Here is a 25,510-nt window from a genome sequence, read left to right on the forward strand (position 1 = left end):
ATGTCAGATTTTTTCCCCATGCTTGGGGAATTTTCTGCTATTATTTTTGCAAATAGTCTTTTCACATCATTTGTGCTGACCCCTGCTGTTTCATTGACATCTATCAGTCATATCTATATATTTGTTGCTTTATTTGTTTGTTTGTTTTGTTTCGTTGCATTATCTTGCAGGTGTTGAGTTTTTATTTCCTGGTTCCTTGTTAATTTAAAGAAATCTTTCCTTTCATGATCACTAGCTGGAATGTTGTCTTTCAGGTCTGAAAGTTTTGTTTATGTGGTTTTTCCAGCTTTCAATGGAATTTTTAATTTTCTGGATATTTGAATATATTTCATTCATTCTAATTCTTTCTTGTATTATTCATTGAATACTTCCTTCATTTTTCTATTTTTTAAAATCTATGTCTTCTTTACATGTGCCGAACAATTTTTTCATGATTGTTGTCATTTCTTTTCTTACCTAAGAGATTATTTCTGATCTTATTTCTTTTATAGGCTGATAGGGTTGTTACTTTACTTCAGTTGCTATCATTTCAGAAAATTCAGCTGTGTTGCTCTCAGGTTTTTATATGTCCTTGTCTCCTTGAGGTGGACTGTGGGGGATGGTCATTTGAGCTTGCCTTTTGCTCCTTTGTTCTAAATTTTTTGAAGCTCCCAATGTTCACTTGGGCTCAGCAGCTATGTTAGGAGGGCAGCATGCAGATCAGCAGGGCTCCTGCAATGCAGGGGTTAGGCTCACCAGGGTTCTTGCTTTCTGGGGCTCAGCGTGGCTTCTGCAGCAGTGGTAGTCATGTGAGCTGCAGCTCAGCAGTTTGCACACTGCTGGGGCTGTGGCCTAAAGCTCCACAAGGCTCTCAGGACACTGAACAAACAGGTAGGGCTTGCCAAGGCTCCCACAATGGTGGGCAGGGAGGGCGGGGCTCACCAAGGCCTGTAGCTCCCCAGGGCTCAGCCTGCCTTCCTTTCTGCCATTTTTCTATGCAAGTCTTTGATGGTTTAGATGTACTCATCCTCAGTGGTGACAGTAATTTATTGTACTGAGTCCACTGAGTAAAATGTCATTCTCATTGTCCACCCCTGCATAAATACCTGCAAGTAACGTTTAACCTGAGTACTCCATGGAACAATCAAGGTGCTATGGTTTATGTCTAAAATATCCCAAAGCTTCATGTGTTCACATGTGGGGCTTTTGAAGTAATAGGCTTTAGTGAATTATTCCATTGATGAGTTACAGCTAAATGTGATGTTGCCAGATGAAGCCTGGTTGGCGGAAGTGGGTCACTGGGGGGCATGGCTTGAAAGAGTGTGCCTCCTTCTTCCTCCCTTGATCACTCTCTCAGGTTCCTGTCTGCCATGTTACGAATAGTCCTCTTCTGCTATGCCACTCTGCCTTGGAGCCAGCAGACTAGACTGAAATCCACAATTGTGAGCCCAGATAATCCTTCTTTTTTGGAGCTGTGGTAATGGGTATTATATCTCAGCCACAAGAAAGTGACTGAGATACAAGATAATACATACAATTAACCATACACCATCCATCAAGTGTATGAGGAAGAGAGGGACTCTTTTGGTCCATCTGAACCAATTTCTGAATCTCACAAATTGAGGCTCAAGCCCTGAGTGGTGATACGTTTCAGAATGTGACGCTTCCTGATGGCCCCCAACTGCATCGTCACCTACTGATGTCACTATACCTCCCCACTGTCTATAATTAAAAAAAAATTAATGGTAGTCACTATACCTGAGAAGACGGGGAAGCTATATTGAATAGGCACTTTGAGCCAGATTCCGTGCAATGTGTTTCATTGTTATCTTTCTTTTTGTTTAATTCAATTTTGCATGAGGAGTTTTTTCATCCAACTTTTATACAAGACAACACTGAGCCACCGTTCTGTGGTCTCATAGCTAGAATGTGGCCCTTGATTTTTGAACTCAGAGATCTGCTTCTCAAGGCAGAACTTTTCCTCCGTTACCATCAAAGCTGTGCTTGGAGGAGCTGGTGAAGGGCAGGAAATGTAGTTTGAGGCACTTGTGTAGAAGTGAAAGAGCTCTTCTTAAGCAACAAAATATCAACTAGGGAAATTTCCCCAAAGCAGGCATCCTCTTGGGCTTTGGGCTTCCATTTTATAGAGCATGTGTTTAAAACCAAAATCCCTTCAGAGTCCTCTGGTGAGCACTTTTTCTGTCTTTGAGAGATCTGTGAAAAGATACTTGTTTCTGCTGGGATGTTGTCCACAAAGAAGTGCCTTGTTCTCCCTGGACTTTCTGCTGCAGGGGCAGAAGCGGATCCCCTGGGCACCTACGCTCCATTTGGTCCCAGACTTTGCTCACTTTCTTGAATGCCTGAGCAGGGAGAATGGCTCTTCAGGCTGTCCAATAAAAGAGAGACAAACCAGATATTTGATTTGATTAGAGATACGGGGATGGCAGTTGACATTTTCCCACCAATGCCAGCCTCAGGAAGTTTGGGTGGATTGTTGACAAGAAGCAGAAGATGCAGTTCAGAAGATGCATTCCCAGAGCATCTGATGTGGTGTCTCTGCTTTGAAGACATACTTATATTTCCTTGGTCCTCAGCCTGGAGAGAAGTCTGTCTTTGATTCTCTATGCCATCTTGCTCTTTTGAGCTTTCTCTAGTGGGATTCTGGACTCACTCTTGGGAGTGCTTCTGACTCATTTTACTCAGTAGCTACTTGGATTCCAGAGAAACTTTCATTATTTGTCAAAGGATCCTTTGTAGCAGAGTGAGGTGTAGTGGGGAGTGTGGGTTTTAGAGCTGGGAAAATCTTGTGTACATCTTGCCAATGTCCCTGCCTAAGTGTGTGGCCTTGGGAAAGTCATCCCTGCCCCTTGGCTTCATTGAGGGATAATCGCGGTGTGCTGATTCACTTATTATCAGAAGGATTGTGTATTGAGAGGATGAAAAGCTTCAACAGATGCAGAAGGCCCTGTAGGAAGCCTGGAACCCCGTATTGCTCATTCCCACCTTCCCCTTCCCCTCCCTCATCCTTTCGATTTGATCCTGATGTTGTGAGGGAGGCATTTCAAGGTGTGCATCCCTCTTTGGAGGTGCATGCTTTGAGGCTGATCAGAGACAAGCTGAGTCTTGAGTGTAAAATCCTTCTGCTAACTTCTCAGTAAAGCTGGGCAGAGAAATGCAACATGAAGTCCCTTGGAGACACGGGGGTCTCGGCCATTCAGAGACTATCTCAGTTACTTTTCTCTCATTGATGGGACAAAATACCTGACACACCCAAAATGAAGGAAGGAAAGTTTTATTTAGCTCCCAGTTAGTGGAGGTTTTAGTCCATAATCAGCTGGCTGTAAGGCACATGGACATGGCAGAGGGTAGCAGCTCACGGCAGCAGAAGACGGCAAAGAGTCAAGGGAAGAGCAGCAGCTGTGGCTGATAGCAAGCTTCTCTCCCCTCCTCATTTTGTAATGCAGATTACCTACTCCAGGGTAGGGGTAGTACTTATACCCATAATCTCCACATTGGACTGAGAATTAATCACAAACCCTAGATGCCGCTCCAGTGACTACAAGAGGCCTTGGAGAGACAACTAGACACAAACCATGACAGAGACAATATTTTTGACCTCCCTCCCTTGGTCCTAAGGGCATTCATACCCGAAGCCAATGGCCAGTAGTGGGCATTAGAACAGTCACTATGCAGATGTAAGAGGCCTACCGTACTATCAGGGCTGTAAAGGAGAACCCCTTGGAAAAGAGCTAAATTAAACACCTGGGTCTAAATTATATCTTAACTTTGGTGAGCTTTATATTTTTGATACTTATCTTGTTTTTTGGTGTATTCTCCTCTAGAGTCATTTTATTTCCATTTTCAGTCCACATTTCTTTTAGTTCATTAATTCACTTCCTAAGCTATTCTTTTAAAAAATGCATTACCCACAAAGTGGCAGGCATTGATTGTCCCAGGCACTGAAGGGGCACAAAGGTGAATTAGACTTGTTTCCTTTATTTTAGGGAGGGAGAGGCTACAAAGAAGGCTAGGTGAGACTTGTAGCTGAATAATGGCAGAAGATGGGTGCTACTCTTCTTGTGCTTAGCCAGAACTCTATGGGCACCCAGTGGAAGTCAGGCAAAAGGGGTAGGACTTTATATAGATTAATACATATATTAATCAATAATATCTTTAATATTTACAACACTGCAGCCACAGAAGGACAATCATTGTCTCCACTTCACACAGGAAGAACTGGAGTGCAGATAGGCTAGGTGAATTACTCAGGTCACAGGGCTGGTGAGACTGGAGAGATTTCCACCCAGGGACCAGAGCCTGTGTGCTTAACTTCTATGAAATGAAATGAAATAAGTGACTCTAGCATCTCACTGAGTGGTTGGAATGTGGAAAGATCGTGGCAGTTGGGACTGAGACCTGAAGAGGTAGGTAGGCTTAGATACTCAGAGTGGGAAGGAAGGGTACTTTGAAGAAGTGTGACCACTAAACATCTCTGCAGTGGTGGGGTGTGTGTGTGTAATCCACAGGCCAGGGATTCTGGTGGATGCTGGAAGTGTGGCTCAAGTGGCTAAGGAGGCAGAGTTCTAATTTTAGAATGTGAGGGGCATCCACATGTGACTGGGGTAGCCATGGTGACCAACGTAGCCTCAGTGAGCTCCAGCATCCTGAACTCAGAGTTCACTGGGGGCCTTTATTTGTGGCTGTACAGGATCTGATGGAGGACACTGGGGGTTTTAAGTTGACAGAAGTCACGGAGCAAGTGGAGCTCTATTTTAATTTTTAGTAACAATTGTAATATGTTCTGGGGTTGGAATCGAGGGCTGTGCATATGCTAGATTCATGCTCTCCCTCTGGGATAGAAACATAGCCCCTGAGCTTTATTTTAAAGACAATGGGAACTGGTCAAAATTCTTGGTCTTGGTAATAAATGGATTAGTCCTATGCTATGGGCGAATCAGAGGGTTGGTTGGATTGGAAGATGGACAGGGAGAACGTGGGATGCCTTGTAGTAGATGTATGAGTCAGTGTTTACTAGAGAAACAGATTTAATACAAGATATACACTAATATAAGCACTTGTAAGATTGGCTCAGAATGACCAGCATAGCACCAGGTATGGCAGAGTGCATGGGGACTGCACACTGGAAATCAGGAGGACTCAGTAGAGGCCTGGAGCTCCTCGCAGTGTCTGTATCAGGAGTCCAGAGAGTCAGTGCTGGAACCAGCAGACAGCATCCAAGGCGGTGACTGGAGCTTCTCCACAGAAACAAGCTATCCTTGATTCTTTCCCTTTTATACCATTCACGTGGGCCTTGAAAGCACAAGTTCCTGAGTTCAATTCCAGATCCCTCCACCCCCCAAAAGGAACTATGCCACTCAGGCGACGACGAGCTGCCCTATACCGAGTCACCTGTCTGCAGTAAATCCCCAGCCGTCCTCAGAATGGAGCCAGCTTCACTGGGCATTTCTTACTCAAGTTGGCACAGTTACCTTTCACAGGAGGCTACCACCATCAGAATCATTTATGAAGAATTTCAGGACTGTTTTTAAAATTAGGAAATGCACAAAAGGCAATACATAAATAAATTAATTAGGATCTCGGTTTTATTGTTTGTTTTTAAGAGACAAAATGGCTTGCTGTGGTACCCAGTAGCTAGGGATTGAATGTCCCACTGCTCCCTGCCTATGTAGCATTTTTGAGGGGCAGATTAGCCTCCTTCTCTTGGCTGCAGTTATAGCCTTTAATTTTTAGCATAAACTCTTATTTGTTGTCAACTAACCAACCTGAGTGGACTTTAAGCAAAACTGGACTAGTAGCAGAAAGGTGCCTAGGTGGTTCCTGGAGCCCAGCGGCAAAGAGGCTGTGAGAGACTCAGGCCCAGATCTGAGAAGCTCTCCTTCCTGTCGTCTCTGCCTCTTGCACACTCATTTTGTTCTCTCTCTGCTGGCTGCTGCCTTCATGTTTCTGACTTTACATTGCCCCACTGGCAAGGACCAGTCAGTCACCTGATCAGGGCTCAGGAACAAGGAGCTCGGGCCAGGTGTCTCCTTGGCTCCAGCAACGTGAGGCAGAGATGGAGTCAGAGCACAAACACAGTAGCAGGAGCAGCCCTGTGGAGAGAGAAATTATCTTTTTATAATTAATTTTATTGAGAAACAAACAGCAATGAGTCAGTTTCAAAACAGGTTAGTAGCACCGTTACTATAATCAATACATTGCATATTGTTGTCTTTGTAGTAGTTATTCATAGTACAAGATGCAGACATCCTGTCCACATTATTAGTACAAATGTTTCTTCTCATTGAATTAAGAGAAAGTAGCTGTATATCTATCCTAACTATGTGTGTGTGTGTGTGTGTGTGTGTATATATATATATATATATATATATATATATAATTTTTTTCTTTATAAAACGGTCCTTCATTTATATCCCCCCTTTTTTGTTTAGTTTTGTCAGAGATAGGTATTTCATTGCCATTCAAATATTGTAGGTGCGTGAATTTAGCAAAGTAATCCAATATAGTCCAGTAGTCCATAATAGTAGTGGGTTATCCACAGGACTGGCAATGTCAGAAATTGTTGACTTGAGCTGTTTACAGCTTAGTATATTAATATGGCTTTATTTTTTATACCTCTTGTTTATACTTTTCTGCTGGATGGATACGACCAAGAGAAAGGAAGACCTATATAACAAAAGATGTAACTTTTATATCTGACAAGGTCAGTCAAATCCCGTCAGGATTTAGGAATTATCATTCAAAGAACATGTCTGGGACCTGGGCAGAAGCACAGATGGGCAGCTGAGTGACTCAATTCTGCTTTTTTTCTGTGAAAATGTTGACTGAACTTGGGTCCCAGTTGAGAAATGAAGAACCAGCAGGCATGCATGCCTACAATCAACAGAGACAGGAGCTCACCTGTTAGTGTGGGCAGTCAGAATGCACACACAACTGTGACTGGGCGGCATGGCTGTGACTACTTGTGTTCTCCGGCCAACACTATTAGTTTTTCTTTGGCCTATGCTTTACAGCACGGGAGCCAGTCTTAGAAACAGCAGTTTCACCTGGTTAGGATACAGCTCTGCCTCTTATTTGGTAAGTTCCACAGAAAGGTTCTGTCTGGGTACTTGATGTCACCATGTACCAAAGTCCTCAGCTGATTGGCTTTTATTTTGTAACATCATAGAGGAAGTGCAGAAAAGGGTTCTATATGAAATCACCTCTTTTGTTCCTTACTAACTTTTAAAAAATTCCTGAAATTTATTTTTTATTTTTTTTGTCTTTTTGAGACTGGGTCTCTATGCACAGTTTAGGCTGGCCTTGAGCTCACTTTGTAGCCCAGGCTGGTCTTGAATGTACAATGATCTTCTTGCGTCAGCTTCTGGAGTGCAGGGATTACAGATGTGTGTCACCACACCCAGCTCTGAAATGTAATTATCTGGTAATAGCAAGTGCCTATGCTGCTCTTCAAACCAGTTTGGAGACAAGAAAACATTCCATGGTTAAAATATGTCAAAACTCTATTTTACTTTGGGGGACAGAGTCACCATGCAATTTTGAACATGCTTTACTCCTCTCATGTATTAGGTAATTAAAACATTGTTTTTGTCATTCAGAGTTAGCAGTGCCATTTTTTAAAAGTAAAAATGTAAATTTTCAGGATATGGGCTCTGAAGAGTGGTATCAAGACAGAATAGAACAAGGAGAGGACACCAAAGGTAAAGGACCAGTGTTTTCACTCTACTTCACAATGACAGTTTTGCTATAATCAGGTTCTTTTCACAACCTTTAGTGATGCTTCATGTATTCTGTTGTTCAGTAGATATTTCCTAAGCATTTACTACAAACCATGAACAGTTCTAAGGAATGCAGAAATATTGATTTGCTATCTTTTTATGTTTCTTACTTATTTTGATTTCTTTGGTTTTGATTTGTGCATCTTTCTACATTATAGAGGTGACCACTTAGATGAGGAATTGGCAAACAACTTATGCAAAGGAATAGATGGTACCTATCTTAGAAGTAAGAGGCTAGAAACACAGCTTCTGATCTCTGCCAAATTAGCACAAAGGAGCCATGGGTGCATGACATGTATTTCATATGATCCATATGATATTTAATCAAATGGGCATGGCTGTGCTCTAGTAAACTCATTAACAAAACTAGTAGCAGGCTGGATTCAGTCTACAGACCATAGTTTGCTGGCCCCAGATTAGATCTGTGATTCTGAATCTTTCTTTTCTTCCCGCTGATTCTTCTTTGTATCTTCTTGTTTTCATTTATTCTAAGAAAGCATATAAATGATCATGAAAGAAGTTTTATAATGGCTGGTTTAAAATCTTAGTCTTGTGGGCCAGCCAAATAGCTCAGTGGACTAAAACACTTTCTTAGACAGGTGCAGAGACCAGGGTTTGATCGCTGGCATGTTGTGTCAGCCCTGTCCCTGGGGCCTTCTGAGATGGCAACTGAGACTAGGCATGGTGGCACGTGCCTATAATCCCAGCATTTGGGAGGCTGAAAACAGGAGGATCACTATGAGTCCGATCTGTGTAGTGAAACCCTATAGTCCCTGTACTATAATACATAAAAAATAAAACTCTTTGTCTTGCAAAAATCCTCAAAATGAGACTAGCAAACAGAATTTAACAAATATTCAAAAGATTATACACCATGACCAATTGAGATATATCCTAGGAATGCAGGGGTAGTTCAATATATACAAATCTATAAATGTAATACTTTATAATCAACAGAGCCAAAGACAAAAATCACATGATCATCTCAATAGATGAAGAAATGGCTTCTGATAAAGTCCAACACTCATTCATGATAAAAACCCTACAGAAAATTAAAATTCCCAAAATTCATCTGGAACCAGAAGAGACATAGGATAATAATCTGATAAAAGCTATCTATGACAAACCAACAACCAACATCACACAAAGGAACAAAACAAGAATATCTATTTTTACCACTTCTATTCAACATAACTCTGCAAATATTAACTACAACAGTGAGATAAGAAAGAAATAAACAGAATAAGTGTAGGAAAGGAGGAAGTTAAACTATCATTATTCAAAAATGATATGGCACTCTACATAGAAGACCCCTGAAACTTCACCAAAAGATTTCTAGAGTTAAGTACCAAATTCATTTTTGTGGCTGGATACAAAGTTAATACTCAAAAATCAATGACATTATTATAAACAAATAATAAACTCATTGAGAGAGAAATTAGGGAAACCACACCCTTCACAATAGCATCTAAAAATGTGAAATACTTAGGAATCCATCTCATAAGCAAAGTAAATTACAATACTCTGAGAAAAGAGATCAAAGAGGATATCAAAAAAATTGGAAAGGTATCCCTTGTTCTTGAAGAGAAAGAACAAACATTTTGAAAATGGCCATACTCCCAAAGTTGTTATAGAGAATTAATAGAATACTGATCAAAATACCATTAACATAACTCACAGATCTAGAGAAAATATTTCTAAAATTCATCTGTAACCAGAAGAGACCTAGAAGAGCAATAGCAATCCTGGGCAACAAAGGAAAGGCAGGAAGCACCACAGTCCCTGACTTGAAATTATATCGCAAAGCTACTGTGATAAAATCAGAATGGCACTTGCTAAAAAACAGACCTGGGGATCAATGGAACAGATGAGAAGATGCAGACACAGCTACAAACACACCCAGCCACCTTATTTTTGACAAAGGGGCCAACTACGTTCACTGGAAGAGAGATAGCCTCTTTAATAAAAGGTTCTAGAAAAACTGGTTCTTTACATGCCAAAGACTGAAATTAGATCCATATCTATAACCATGCACTACACTAAAGTAAAAATGGATGAAAGATTTAAATATTAAAACAGAAACAGTAAGTCTTTGGGAAGAGAAAGTAAGTGGAAATGTTGAAGACGTACAGGTAGGTAGACAGAAATCACCAACAGAGTGAAAAGAACCCACAGAGTGGAAAACTTTTTGTAGAGAGCTATCCCTCAGACAAAGAACTTACATATAGAACATGTAAAAGATTGAAAAAATTCAGACTCAGCAGAAAGATCCAATCAAAAAATGGGCATCTGACATGACTAAACACTTCTCAGTTGGAGAAATGCAAATGGAAAATAAATATATGAAAAATGTTCAACATCATTGGTCATTCTAGAGATGCAAATTAAAATGAGACTGAGAGTCTATCTCATTTCAGAAAGAATGGCTATCACCAAGAAGTCATCCAACAACAAATGCTGGTGAAGCTGTTGGGGAAATGAAACCTTTCCCCACTGTGGCTGAGTATGTAGATTGGTGAAACCACTTTGGAAATCAGCATGTAGGTTCCCCAAGAACCTGGGATTGGAAGTGTCATTCAACTCAGCTATTCATTCCTTTTCTGAGTATTTTCCCAGAAGAAATGAAAAACATCCTACCACAGCAGTATATATGCACCCATGTTTATAGCAGCACAATTTATCATAGCAAAATGTTGGAAACAACCCAAACATCCATCAACTTAGACATGGATAAGAAATGTGTGGTATTTTTTATACAATGCAATACTAGTCAGCTATAAATAAGGCTAAAATTGAGACATTTATAGAGAAATGGATTCAACTTGGGTCCATACTCATTAGTAAAATTCATCAGTTTTAATCTGTAAATATTGAGTTGTCTCCTTAGTGTAAGAAGCTGAAAGAGCAAATAAGACCCAAAATGTACAATAGACATTGTGAAGTGGGAAGAAACTGCTCAAAAGGAAAGAGAAATTGGAATGGGGGAAAGGAGAAAAGAAGGAAAAGAGAAGAAAAAAAAAAAAAGACAAACACACACATATGTACACACAAGATAGTTGAGATAGTTATACTACTAATTGCTATTAGGTCATTGAGTGGAGTGGGCCAGGGAGATAGTTCAGTGGAATAGGTGCTTGCCTGGCAAGCACAAGGGTCTGAGTTCAATCCCCAGTTCTGCAAAAAAAAAAAAAAAAAAAAAGTCATTGAGTTTATGCCTATAGGTTTATGCCTATATTGTTTTACTAACTTCTCATGCCTATATTTGTAACATGAGCAGCTACTTTGAAGATAATATGCTATATACTAACCATTGTTACTCTCCTTCAACTCTTTTTCAAATTGTTTTAAATGTGTTTGGCACAGGGTCTCATGACGTGGCTCAGACTTGCGATGATCCTACTGTTTCAGCCTCCGCAGCACTGGGATTACAGGCATGTGCACCTGATCTTGGTGGCAAGGCATCACGCCTGATCTTGGTGGCGAGGCACGTGGCACTGGGGATTGAACCCAGGTCCTTGCTTATGCCTAGGCAGTTGCTTAGACCACTGAGCTATCTCCATGGCCCTCTACTGCAATCTTGTTTTGGAATTTTATATCACTGCTTCAATTGTTATTTTTTTTCTCTTTAATTTTTTTTTTTAAATAACCCACAGTCTCATGATTCCATCCTCTATGTCAGCATCTGTTGGTCATCTTTTCCCATTCAAACTGAGGTTTTCCTGGTGTTTGAGCTGGTAGGCAGGTGATTTTTTTTCAGTTGAAACTTGATATTGTAGCATGAGAATCCCGATCTTATTTACAACTTCTTTTTTTCCATAATTTTATTGAGAAATAAATAGCAATGAGACAGTTTCAAATCAAATTGGTAAAACAGTTACAATAATTGACACATTGCGTACTGTCTTCCTAGTGGTTATTTTTTGTACAAGATGAAGACATGATATCCTATTTACAAACACTATTAGAACAAATCCCTCTATTTACTGAATTAAGAGATTGTAGCTCTATATCTATGCTAACCATTTTGAACACACAGATACAAAATGGTCATTCATCTGTATCCCCTTTTTTTGTTAAGTTCCATTCTTTGACTATTAGATGTGTTAACTCAGCAAAATATTCCAAAATAGTCCAGTAGTCCATAATAGTTATTTGCAACTTCTGTTGCAGGCAGCATCCTCCGTCCTCTGACACCTCTAGTGGGGGAGACAGGAGCCACCCTTTAACTTCAGACAGAGGCGCAAGTCTGTGCTACCTCACTCAGCTTCTACTGATGCCACGTAGGCCAAGAGAGCCTGAGGTCCTCACGATGTCCTGTGGTCTGGCACCACCACTGACACGGTGGGGATCAGGCCACCACCACTGGGCAGTGAGCAAGCCCTGCCACCTGCAAGGTCTTCAGGGGCGAGGAACCATCAGTGCCTTCTCCTTGCTTTATTTTCTTATTTAGCAGCACTGGGGATGAAGTCCTGGGGCACTCTGCCCCTCAGATCGATGCTTCATGCTCTTTGTATTTCACTTTGCGAAAGCTCATGCTGGCCTCAAACTTGCCATCCTTTTGCCTCTGCTTCTGAGTAGCTGCGATGACAGGAGTGAGCCACTGTACCTTGAGGGGGGGGGGTGCCTATTTAACAGCAGAAAGGGACAGAAGTCAAGACTTTTGGAGCTCAGTGCTACCAAGCAGTGAGGAATGTCCTGTTCTCCACTCTGCCCTCTGATGCCACCCTGGTAGAGAGGGTCAGAGTGTTTGGGGACAGGCTGGTAAGGTGGAAACTTGAACAGCCCACTCTGACTCTGCTTTTGGTGGTAAAAGACAACACTTTGATTTATTTTTCTGTGTGTCTGGAATAGAGGAGTCATTGTCTAGAAGTTTGCCATCTCCTTAGGCTGCGTAGTACCTGTCCTTTGCCTAGTTTTTCATCTGCACTTCTTGGAGTTTGGAGCACTAAATTCTCCAGCATCCAGCCTGGAATCCATGAAACAAACAGAAAATGCAGGGAACCTTGGGATGTAGCTTAATGGTCGAGTGCTTGTCTAGCATGCATGAAGACCCGAGCTCAATCTCCAGGACTGAACAAAATAAAAAACCTGAAACAACATAAAGAAAACCCAGGGAACTTGCTGGCATGCTGCTGCTTGGGACCTGAGGGCTCTGGCCAGTCTGCCTTTTGCTCTCCACATTGCAGATTCTTGTCTGTGGGCTTTGACTATGGCGCATCTTATGAGAGTGCATTCAAAACAGCACTCTGGTGTCAGCAATTTCTCTCTAGAGACTGTTCCAGCTGAATGCTGTGCATTTTGACATGCTGTGGTTCTTAAAATTATCACCCAGATGTAAATAATTTCCCATCCCCCTTTGACTTCTTGTTGAAGCTGTGGATTATCTATAAATAATAGACAAGCACGTGGGGATTGTATAGATATATTTTGATATTCATGTCTCAGTTCTGATGGTCTGAGACATACTATGATTTCACTATTTTATTTCTTTTGGCTTTATTCGATCTCGTTAAATGGTCCAAGACATGCTCTATTTCATTTACTTTTCTATGTAAAGTTGAAAAGTAAGTACATTGTGATATCGATCAATGTAGTAACTGCAAAGTTGACCAAGTCAGTTGGCAAAGTTGTTTAACAAATCACATTCAGATTTAGAATCAAAGCACATGGAGAATACGATATTGTTTTCTACACAGAGGAACTGGTTTACATCAACTTTAGAGCAGTTTGCACAGCAGTTAAAGGGTCTCGGACTCTGTAACCTATCACGCCTTAGTTGTAGGATGCCCCACACCGAAGACGCCAATGCCGATCAACAGCTGAGGCTCACTCCCCTTAGCTTCTTGTGTGACCACTTACCTGGATAAGACCTCAGGTCCCACTATTCACTCTTGAGTGACTTGTACTTTCCTACTATTTTCTACATCTCTGTATGGGCTACTTTGCCCACGTGGAGTGTCTTCCTTACCAGAGAACAATTCATTTTTCAAAAACCTGCTCAGCAGATCTGTAATTTGTGAAGAATGAGTCTATTTTGTTATTCCTCTAGAGTGCTTTACAGATAGCCCAGTCTAGAACCTCAGCAGATCGGGAAGTGAAGTGCTCACGGTGTGCTTGGGTGAGGATTGTGTGGCTAATATCCAGTCCCCCCTCTCAAGTCATTTGCGCTCGTCTTCCCGACACCATCATGCGACATTTAGTGCGTGCGGCAGTTCCTTGCTCACCGGTATCTCACGAGGGTCCTGGTGCATCCGGCCCGGACAGAGCTAGGCCTTCCCATGGTTTTGGTGCAGCCCTCTATCTTGGGCGTGACATGTAATGGGGGCTTAAGCATTTGCAAATTATGCTGAGACTAGGACTGTCACTCTGGGGACTTCTTAGCAAGTGCAGTGAACTTGGGGAATTTGTGTGTGGAATTAGAGCCGCACCTCGTGTCCTCAGGAATTCAAAGTAGTCCATGTTCAGAGATTGTGCATTCTAAGAATTTATCTGGAAGAGCTTTTAATCCAACATTCCTCAAACCGTTCATATGCTGGGCTGAAGAAATGTAAGATAATTTGGGTGTTAGGCGGATGACTTTCAATAGTTATGTGTTTGAAATGTACATTAGAAACATACATACATACATACACACATATATATCATACCTTTATTTTGTGTTTTTCAGTAAGGCTCTACAGGGTCTCACTATGTAGTTCAGACTTGCAGTGATCCACCTGTGCTCATCCTCCCAAAGAGCTGGGATTACAGATGCTTGCCACGATGCGCAGTCTCAATCACCATTTCAGTGGACCCCGGGGGGGGGGAGGGGGAATGGCACGTCATACCTTTGATTTCTTATATCTTTGTCTAACAATTATGGAAGTATAAAAGCAAATATTAAAGAGCTATTTTATTGGTTTTTGTTGCTGTACAAGGGTTTGAACTCAAGACATTTGCATTGATCTACAAACAGGGATTTAAAAAAATTACTTGTTTTGCTTTTGAGACAGGGTTTTGCTAAGTCACTAAATTTCCCAAGTTGGGCTCAAATTTGGAATCCTCCTGCCTCAGGCTGCCAGTATGCTGGGATTATACGTTTATATTCATGTTTTTAAAAGCAGCACAGACAGTGTGAAGGCATACTACAAAGACAAAGGTGGAACACAAGTGAAAACCAGTTGCCTTGTTGTACAGGCCTGGGGTAAGGGATGGCTTTGCCCGAGCCCCTTGCCCTGACTGTGCTGAGCAGGGATGGCACCTCCGACCCCACAGATCCAGCGTCCAGCTAGAGCGCATTCTGGGTCTGATCTGAGCCCCCGGTTGGATGTAGAGAAGCACAGAGTGAAGAGCAGGAATTTGGGTTTGGGCAGCCGGTGGCCCTTTTGGAGCTGTGGAAGTGTGGGAAAGAAAAAGGAAACCAGAGGGAGCAAAGCAGGCCCGCTGTGAGAATGAGCCTTCAGTTCAGGCGGGCTGCGGCAGCAGTGGGTGGCCGCTCCCCAGTCAGGACTCCTCTCTGCGGAAGCCGGTGAAGCATTGCTTCAAGAGAGCTGCGTGGTGTTGCCAGTGGACCCTGGTACCAGAAAAGGGCCAAGTGAGGGATGTTTTTTCTTCACGTCCAGACAGTGCCTCTTTTTAATTTTGGTATCCCATGAAGTTCTCTTTGGTGCCTTTGTATTAGAGGGATGTTTTCATCCTGCTGGGGGAATTTTTCTTTGGGGACTGAATTGGAATGGATAGAAGGAAAGAACCCTCTTGTCCTTCTGTGTGCGGCACTCTGCCCACCCTTGCCAAGCGCTGCCATGAAGAATAAACTTGACTCTACCCAGAGCGAGCTCTTGAGAGAATCCTGACCTCATAGGCAGCGGGATCTGTGAGCTATCTTTGTGCTGAAGTTGGCTGGCTCTCCTCGGAGGGAATGCTGTTTCGGGGTCCTGGCTTTCCTTGGAAGGACATCATCCTGGATGATTGGGTTTTCTAAAGTAGGATTCATCCCAGAAAAAGCTTGCCTCCAAGGCTCACCAGACAGCATTCAGTGTCTTCATTTGTCAGCAAGAACTTGTGGCCTGCCTTTTGCATCTAGTGCTATCCCATGCCTTGGGACATGATGGGGAAGAGGCAGGTAATAATCTTTTCCATTCTTGCAGGGAAAGACAGCTGTGTATGCCACGCAGGGGTAAAGGATGCAGAGATGGTGACCAGTGTCAGGGAGGAGCTGGAGAAAGACAGACAGGTTCATTCTGGATTTCTTGAAGGGATCAACCCAGGGCAGAAAGTAGCAACCCACAGAAGACAGAGGTAGCAGCCACATCAAAATGTTGGGGTACATGTTTCTCAGCATGATTGGGCCATGCAAGGTTTTTGCGATATGAGAGAGAGAGAGAGAGAGAGAGAGAGAGAGAGAGAGAGAGAGAGAGAGAGAGAGTAGGACCTTTGGAAGGTTGGTGTGAGGGGAGGAGGGAGTGGTAGGAAAGAGATTCAGGGAGGCTGAGGGGAGACAGACTGTGCTGGTCCTTGCAGAGTGGAGTGAAGATGTCAGACTCTGTGGAAGAAAGCAGGACACTGAGGACTTCAGGAGCTGAAGTTGGAGCTCAGGAGGAGGAGCCAAACACACCACCACCACAGGTTGCAGGGCCATCTCAGCCCCAAGATGGAGTTGAACTGGGTCATCCTGACCGTTTTGTTCTGCTGGACTTGACTAATCTTTCCATTTTTTAAACAGAGGCATTAGAACACTACCCTTCAGATATAATGAATCTGGTTGAAGATAAAAAGTTGGGCTTTTTTTTCTTTGAAAGAACACCAGTTAAAATTTTCCCTTCTGGTGCAATACTGGGCAAAGAGGCCAAGCTTCTCGAGGAGCAGTCTGCCTTTCCCTCCTGACACAATGACAGATCCACCTCATGTCCTTTCCCCCGTGGTTGCTGAGAACACTCAAGATGAAGTTGGTTGCCCCCAAAAAGCTGCAGTGTTGCCTTCATGGCCTCTTTTTCCCATTCTTGGTCTTTCCTTGTACTTTAACGAAAGATTGACCTCTTGCTGTTCATTGTTTTTCAAAATCTTTCTGCATTAAAATAGGCATACACACACATTTATTTTAATGCCCCCGAAGCCAGTCTTCTTTAATCACACTGCCCTGCTGTGGTCTGGGCTGTGGTCACTTTTCTTCTCTGCCTTTCTGAATTCTAGTATTTTTTGGCCTGGAGTAGTTCCACGTTCCCCACATGCCTGGAAACCCCTGCATGAAGTTAGATTTCACTCTGAGAGAAAGGAGAAGTGGCTAAAGTCCTTGATGGAAGAGGAAGAGCATGGGACTTAGATCGGAAGAAACTTCACTTGGCTGTGGGGCTGAGAATGGCTGTGTGTGGCTGCTGAGAAGGGCTGGTGGCTCCTCTGCCCTCCAGCTCATGGCGAAGCCTTGCCCCTTCGTGGTGGTATTGGGATATGAAGACTTGGGAGGTGCTTAGGGTTAGAGGAAAGCAGAAGCATGGAGCTTCTATAATAGGGTTAGGGTCCTTAGAGGAAGAGACAGAGCAATCCAAGCTTTCTCCTTGCCATGTGCAGATCCCAAGAGGAGGCTCTGTGGGCCAACTTTCTACTCTAGAGCTCTGAGAAATCCATTGAGAAAAATGTTGTTTAAGTCAGCTGGGCCATCACACTTTGTGGCGCATTCACAGGTAGGTTAAGGTTGGAGGCTTATTAGCTGTGTCAAACAGAGCTGACCTGCAAGCTTGGGCATGGTGACACAGAGCTTAGGGGAGACACAGAGGACCACAGGAGACAGCAGGCTATGACGGGATCCCAGCCCTAGCCCTTGGGGAGGTCACATATGCTGAGTCTTACTTTATTTGTCTGTGGAATGGACACCATTATTACCTTCAATGGCATACAGAACAACAGAGGCTGGAAAGGACAAGTGGGTACAATAATGATTACAAAGAGCTGTGCGTTGCACAGATGTACATGGCTGTTAGTCCCTGAGGACCACTTCCCAATGGAGGCAAGCAACACAGTTTAAGGCTCTGCACCTTGAAACACATCCCAGGTTCTTTCCATGTTAGAATCCACCACCATAGGAAATGCAGACTGGTGGTCAATTTAAACCTGTAGGATCGGAATTTCTTCCATCCAAGTACTAATCAGGCCCAAAGCTGCTTAGCTTCTGAGATCAGACAAGATCGAGTGTATTCAGGGTGGTACGGTGGCACACTGGAACCAGAATTTCTAAAGGCAATATTACTTAAACATTCATTTTCCTCCTCTCCTCTGGCTGGTTTTCATGTCCTCAATGTTTGGGGATCTTAAGTATAGGACAAAACATCCCCACTAAGACACATCTTGAGCAACCAAGAGTTTAGGTTGATTTTGGGCCTATGAGAAAATTTCTTTAAGAAGAAAATGTGTTTACTGGATGACTATTGTCCTTCACCACAGAGCAGGGCCACAATAACCCAGGGATGGCTGGGGGCTGTGGGTGGCTGCCTTCTGTGTAGGGACACAGGGACAGACATGGGAGCTCAGGGCTCCACCTACACACAGCAGGATGAGAACCAGGGGGTGGTATAGGCTATGACTGAGTATGGCCAGACCAAGATGTGCATATTAAATTTCAAAGGTGAGCATAGGGACTGGTTGGGCATTTATGGGGTGGAAAAAGAAAGCAAAATCAGGAACTAAATGACAAGAGTCCGCATGAGGCCAACAGAGGAGACCTGCAGGGAGGGAAGCCCACAGTCCTGGCCTTTGGTGACCCAGGCTCTGCAGGGGGATAGGTTGGTTTATGACCACAAGAAGCTCCCTAAGGCCAGGTCATGTGTGTGAGGAGTAGCCCCAGCTGCTCATGCTGCAGGTACAGATCTGATTCATCCATGCCTGACAGAAGAATCAGCGGCTACACCCTCCTTCTGCAGGATCAGCCCTCCTTTGTTCTCCACAGTCCCTGCCCTCTCCCTCCTGACTCCTCCTCACCACCATGTAGGTGGCAATCGATCCATAATGGACATGCTTTTATTATAGTAATAGTACCACTTTCTGCAGAAAAGAGCAATGCAATTTTCTTAATGAAAGTCATGTGTCGAGACAGGGTTGGATGGGAACTTCTGAGTCTGGTTTGGCTCCGGCTCAAAACCTTCCCGGAAAACACAAACTTTCGGGGCCACACCCAGAAAGTCCCCTTTACCTCTGTCGGGCCCAGCTGCTTTGCATTAGAGAAATAATAACAGCCTCTCCCAGCGCCCTTTCATAAATATGAAAAGTGTAATGGAATGGTTATTACAAGGTAATCAATGGTGCTTGTGTTTTCTTTTGTGAGGACTCCCATGGATGGCAAAAGGGTACAGAATCCCACCAATAGCTGGCCGGGTCTGCAGGGCATCTTTCCTGTGTGGCTCGCTAAAACTGGTGTGCTGCTTGGCAGGTCTGTGGGCAAAATTTCTGACAGCTCCTTTCTGAAAGGAGGAAGGAGGCAAATTTAGCCTTTGCCCGGGTGAAAATTGCACCTGCTTGTGAGCTTAAGGTTGGGATTAAGTGGACTAGTGTTGTTAAAAGAGTTAAATTTGTTGTACATCTTAGCTCCTGGGATTGTCCCAGCCCACACACCCTCTGCCCTGGGTACCATATTTGGGATAGGACATGAGAAGCAAGAGCCCAGTTTTTCTTCATATGTCATGTCTTCTCTCTGCCTTTATGGTGCCCTCTTTTTCTTTCTTTCTTTTTTTTTTTTTATTTATGTATTTGCTACAGAGTGTTACTACACAGCTCAGACTCACAATGATCCTCCTGTTTTCAGCTTCCCCAGCACTGGGATTACAGGCATGCACCACCATGCCTGGAATGGGTGTCCAGCTCAGCGGGCCTTGGAGGTGAGGCCCGTGTGGCATGTGGGACCGGACATCGAATACCGATCCCTGCGCTTGCCAAAGCACCTCTTTGACTGAGTCCCATTTAGCATCTCCTTGCTGGGAGGCTCCTGTCTCAGGAAGGAAGCCAGGGCTGATGATGAGCCCCCTTCCTTGTGGTCTTCAGTGCTGCGGTGCCTCCCGGATTCTGGCACCACAGGTCCTCCTGACCTCCAAGTATAATCAGCGCCATCCCACCCTGCCAGTTGCTTCCCATCAAGCTGCAGATTTATGTCTCCTCTATGTTTGAAATGTGTTGGTGGGCTCTGGAGAAGCATTTGGACCACATCGGGGACTCAGCTTCCACACTTGCAAGTTAGGCTGGTCCCTCAGGATGCAACTCAATTCAGCCTCCGTGTATTGAGAATGACAACACACCAGGCGAAGGGCTGGAGTTTTATTCTTTAAATAGACACCATGATGGACAAGCAGTGGGGAGGAGGCCGAAGCGGCAGCCGGGGTGGTTCAGAGACACACAGCCCTGGATGGCAGACACTGGCGCAAGGCATACAGTGCTGACTTACGGCAACAGAGGGAGCGCCTCATCCCAGGGTGTGAGGGTTGGGACGGGGCAGCCAGAGGCAGCGCCACACACCCTGAGATTCTCAGTTAACCGTTCAAGGATAAAGGAGATCTTCCCCCATTTCTCTTGGGTAGAGCTTCTTAAAGAGAAGTAACACCTTGAATTGAAATATTTCAGAGGAAAAAACGACAGTTATCTTTTATTATTGGTGGAACATTGGTACAGGCCCTCCCCAGGCTGCTCAGGTCCACAGGGATCCAGGTCTCTTGGACAAAATGACCCAGTATATGCCCAGAACCCGCACGGACCCTCCTGCAAATCATTTCTGGGCTATGGTACCTAATGTAACGCAAGTGCTAGGCAGCTCTGTTACGCTGCCTTGTTTAGGGCACAAAGACTGCAAAAATAACTTTTTGTGCAGACATGTTATTTTTCTGTGGATGATTTTGATCAGTGTCGGTTGCACCCGTGGCTGAGCAGGGCTGCCTAAGGACTGTGGAGCTCAATGGAGTCGCAGTACTTTTAGTAGCAGTAGCTTCACTCTGCACCTTACCGGGATGCTCACATTGGAAAACAGATTCAACGGGAGGCTGTGGCAGCTTAAAATCCACGATCTGGGTTGCCCCTCTAGATTTCCAGGTGTGAGGGACAGGCGCACCAAAGCCCAGAGGAGGCGGCAGCCGCGAAGCGGCAGCGCTCAGGAGCCTGGGCCGCAGGGCTCAGGTCCCCTGGAGGGTGCGGACCACTCAAACTGAGGAGCTGCCTGAGATTAACCATCAGCTCCGGGAAGCAATTACATTCGCACAGGCGAGATCCGCTCGTCCCATTCTCCCTCCCTGCAGGCTATGTCAAAACACAGGGCAGGATCCTGCTTCTTCTCACGTTCTGAAAACACCCGGTGGACTTGTGTTTACAGAGCCTCGCGGGGCGCTGGCTGCGCTGTCCTCGCTGCCTCCTCGGCCGTCCGCGGGCGCCGGCTGCAGGAGCAGGGCAGGGCTCGCCAGGGGTGTCTCTGAGCCTCGCGCTGCAGCAGTGTTACTCGTCTGTGCAAACAAACACCACCAGCCCGGAGCTGACCTTGGAGCCGGCCCGGCTGTCTGGGTCTCAGCCTGGGATGCTTGCGGCGGGGAAAACAGATTAAACCTCAGAATCCCACTCCCAGGCCCGCGTTTCTGCTTCTATGGCAGGGTAGGTGGGCTTCACTTTGAGCTCTTTCACTTCAATTTCCACATCGGCAAAATGGCAGAAGGCAGATAGTGTGGTGTTCACACGTGTGCACCACAGTACAAAGTCTTCTGGAAAAGGCATCTTACCCCGCTCTCCTAAACGTCAGAGGGGAAAGCCAAGACATCCTGATGAAGGTGGGCGAAAGGAGCCTGCTCTCCCTCTCCTCTGCTGGGACCTCTGTGGATGTGGTCTGCCCCTATTGTCCTCAGAGGATGACTGGATGTAACGTGGCCACATCGCCTCCGGATCCTTCCCGGCTGGAACATTCAGCGGTCCAATAAATGTACTGTGTACATAAAGTCCCGATTGTGTTTGCAAAAATGTGTGAGTGCGTGGAGAGAGAGGGAGCGAGAGATTTTGCAGATAACAACTATGTATTTTGCTCAACACATTAAACTGCTTTCCTCGATCACATATTCATTCTTACATATGAGATGACTAGAAATTAAGTCACCTGAAATCCTGTCCTGTTGAATGGAAGTATAGGGAAGGGTGATTCTGCCACTCCCAGTGCTCTCCTGGTTGGATAAGCACAGCTTGAAAGACACGTGGGGAGGCCACTCGGCCTACCCACTTGGAAGTCATCCCTGCTTCTCTCGTCTGTATCCTTTCATAGCAGGCAAATCACACCCACGTATTGTGACCCACTTGATCCTCAAAATAGGAGTGAAAAGAGAAGACATTCAAGGTCACCTGGAAGGAGTGGAATCCTTCACGTGGCTTCTGAGGAATCAAAGATTCACTCCTTGTCTCCTCAGCTCCTCTTCCTTCTCTTCAGCTCCTCTGTCTTTGCTGCACTACTAGATGGGGGTTTCATGTCTTCATTGTGGCCTCTGATCGCTATTCCCACCCTTAATTAATTCCTCCACACATTTCCTTTCCCTGCCCCAGTTCCCCACTTCTATCTTAGACCCCAGAGTCCAGGAAGAGTGACTGTGACAACCTTGTTCACCACAGGTAAGTGATGAATGTGGTCATCACCTGAAAGCATCAATACCCCTTCCTTGAGCATGCCCGCCTGTGCAGCGGGATGAGGACTACAGTTCCCAGACTCCTTTGCAGCTAGTGCTCCGGGTACTACTTATATTGAGCTGTTATATGTATAAGGTTGAGATTTAGGAGGTGAACATGAAGTGGCAGCTCCCCATAGTTAATGGAAAGTCAGGGATGTAACAACCACATTTTCTGCAGCCCTTCAACATTCATGAGTGAGCCATCTGAGGTCATTTCCTTGAGCCACCATCTTCTGCTATGCACAAAATCTCTCTGGATTTCCTTAGCCTCACGTAGGTACCGACTTATAGGATGGAAGTAAGAATGCCTACTTCCTAGGGATATCTAAAAGTAAAAATAAAGGGATGCATAAGGGAGCACTTAGCATGTTACTAAATCTCTGGTCTTCAATGCCCTTATCTGTAAAATGGTTCTACTATTTGTTCTCTTCTGTTCCTTCTACCACACATGGGACAAGAAACAATGAAATATCACTTGTGTTTTGTGTTAGTGCTTTAGTGAGAAGATGAGAGAGAGAGAGAGAGAGAGAGAGAGAGAGAGAGAGAGAGAGAGAGAGAGAGAACATTTATATACATGTTTGGAAAGCTTTGGATGGCTTTGGAAGGTTTGACATGATTTATGGTCAATATCTGCTAAGGAATTAATTTTAAAAGAGTTTATTTGAGTACCTGCATGCATTAGTTACTGTTGTAGGGCTGGGCATGTGTGGGACACAGGACAGGTGTGTGCTGGAGCAGGTTGGCAGACAGGGAGACTGACAGAGAATGCTCAGGTGGACCAACAGGAGAACCAGGGGCAGGACTCAGTGCTCCAGTGAAGAGAGCAGGGAATCCAATCAAGAATGACCAGGGCCACTTGAGTCCAGGTGGTTGTGGCAGCCTCTCTGAGAGCTGACCTGGCCCTGACCTTGGGTGACCTGACCCGAAGCAGCAGGTTGGGATAGCGAGCAGAACAGTCTAGACAACTGGGTGGAGTAAGGGCTGGGAAGGAAGATGGGGTGGGAGAGCTGAAGTCCTTCAGAAAGGACCATCTGGCCGAGGCAGACAGCATGTGGGAGGTAGGGAAAACAGCTAGCAGTGTGGAGATGGGAGTGTCAGCCCAGCTCTGCCACAAAGTAGCTGGGCTCTTTTGGAGCTTCCACACCATGGATCCAGCCTCGGTTTCCTTATCCATCACTTGGGAATACAGCCTCACTCTAATTCAGATGTCTGCTGGAGGGTTGCACTACTTTAGGGGTGCCCTGTCCTCAGGCATCCCCCTTCCTCACTGCAGACATAAAACCCATCCTGGAGTCTGGCCTCGAGCGATGAGGAGCCCCAGAGCACCGACCTACCTACACAGTGCGAGTGCTGTGGGGCCGCACGGACAGCAGGCGCAGCCGAGAGGGTCTGCTTTTTCTTCTCGTGGACTCGAGCCTTCAAGCCTTTGGACTGAGTGCCAACAATAATTCATCAGGAATGCTTTACAGCTCGGCATTACAAAACGTGTTGGGAGACAGATCACCCACAGCACGGCCTTCGAGGAGGAAACGGATTTGGGGCTGGTGACCTCCAGATGATTAATGATTTTTAGCAGGGTGAACTCTGTCCTCTGCCTCCCTGTGCTGTGAGCATCCCCTCCCTCGTCCGGTGTGTGTGAAGGGAGGGGAGGAGGGGCGCTTGAGGTGGAATCCTGCTTATCATGAGGGAAACACAGAGGGGAGCCCTATATCAGAAATGCAGAAATGTCTCCTTGTTACTACCTTACCTTTGTCTTTGACCAACATGGCGAGGCAGGTTTTATATCTTGAAATATGAGTAAAACATCTCAGCTCTCAGGAGCTCCTTTCTGGTGTGCATTTCTCACGGTGCTCTCAGTCTTCCTCTTTGTGATTAGCACCTTTCCCATCTCCACTGACTCCATCCCAGACTCCGACTTTACTCAGTATGGGAGATCGCCAAGAAGGAGGTGATGATTTAATTTAATTTCTTTCTTTCTTTTCAAAGCCACAGTAACTTGATTTTTTACTTTGCTAAACTTAAAACAATTTAACTATTACAGGCTGTTTTTAAAAACCTCCAAGCAGAATCAATAGAAGAAACACTTCAAAATTTTCGCCATCCCCTTCTGGATGAATCCAAGTTCCATCCTTGTGGCAAATGCCTGAGATAAATTATAAGGAGGAGAAGGTTATTTTAGCTCACTGTTGAGGAGGTTCAGCACCTGATCTTTTGGCCCTGGTGCTTTAGGAAGTGAGTGATAAAGCAAAGCTGCCCTGGGCTATAAAAGACAGAAGGCAGGGCTGGCCTCTCTGTGCTCTGTATGGCCCTGTCCCCAGTGACCATGCATGTGAGGGTCCACCTCATGATGTGTCCACTGCCACCACAGCAGCGAGCTGGAGATCAAGGCTTCTGTGCATGGACCTCTGGGCAACACCCTGCATCCACACTCTGCCCCTTCCTCAGCGTACGTCCTCCTACCATCTACGTCGGTGAATGCGGTCCTTGGTAGCATCATGTGCTTGTCAAGGAAGCAATGTCCTTAGATCTAATCCTGCAGAGCACAGGTATTGAGCTGTAATCTCAGATCTTTCCAGTTTGTGGGAAAGGCAAATTTAGGATAATGAGAAAGGTAATATTTATTGACTATCTTTAAAATATTCTTTTGGTCTAAGATATTGTAGGAGTTGTTTAATCTTCTTCATGACCACTAAAGACACAAATATTATCTCCATTTTCCAGATGAGGAAACTGAGCTATGGATAAGTTTGTGGCTGATTGAATCAGGATTGAACCAGATTCAAGAGAAGAATGTCTCATTCTCAGTCCCTTGACTTTGCTGGGTGAACAGATAATTTTGTCTTTCTCCTATAATCCTTCTTTATACTCCTTCGGCCTATGTGTAGCACTTTCTCGTCCCTAGGATAAAATATTCAACACCCACAACTTAAAGGAGGCCAGGTTTATTTGGCTCTTTTTTTTTTTGGATTCAGTCTATAGGTGGTAGCCTCAAAACAAGAAGGGCCTGGCAGAAGAATCTAGCAGAGGAATGCTCACTCAGTGTGGTCAGGGAGCAGAGGGCCAAGGGAGAAGTCTGGGGAGAGAGATGCACTTAGC

The 25,510-nt window shown here is 44.7% G+C and overlaps 1 pseudogene; it reads right to left on the bottom strand.

The window, feature by feature from the left end:
• LOC101568326 overlaps positions 1-21,482 on the bottom strand; it is a 54,469-nt pseudogene extending 32,987 nt beyond the window's left edge.
• Between the last annotated feature and the right edge of the window lie 4,028 nt (positions 21,483-25,510).

This window comes from Octodon degus, unplaced genomic scaffold (genome assembly GCF_000260255.1).
Source record: "Octodon degus isolate 3935 unplaced genomic scaffold, OctDeg1.0 scaffold00006, whole genome shotgun sequence".
In the NCBI taxonomy this organism is placed as follows: domain Eukaryota; kingdom Metazoa; phylum Chordata; class Mammalia; order Rodentia; family Octodontidae; genus Octodon; species Octodon degus.